Source organism: Tamandua tetradactyla, chromosome 25, assembly GCF_023851605.1.
Source record: "Tamandua tetradactyla isolate mTamTet1 chromosome 25, mTamTet1.pri, whole genome shotgun sequence".
Taxonomy (NCBI): Eukaryota; Metazoa; Chordata; class Mammalia; order Pilosa; family Myrmecophagidae; genus Tamandua; species Tamandua tetradactyla.
In genome coordinates, this window is record NC_135351.1 from 29,996,496 (window position 1) to 29,996,804 (window position 309).

The window sequence follows — 309 nt, forward strand, 5'->3', positions numbered from 1 at the left end:
TCTTAAGAGCTTATTCTATTAAGGTCTCTATATTCTTATATATTTTGCCTACTTCAATTTTTGTATACTAAAGGAATAAATTAATACCTGGTATTTATGTGCTTTTGTTCTTGTATCTTTTAGTATGTTTGCTTTAAGAATGTTGATTTAATATTACTAAGTAAATAGATGCTTATTATTATATTGTCAGTGTGAACTGCATCCACTTTTCCAGTTTTAAATTTAAAAACATATATTCACATACTGCATGGTTGAAATAAACTTTTCATATGTAATTTTATTGAGATATATTCACATATCATATAATCA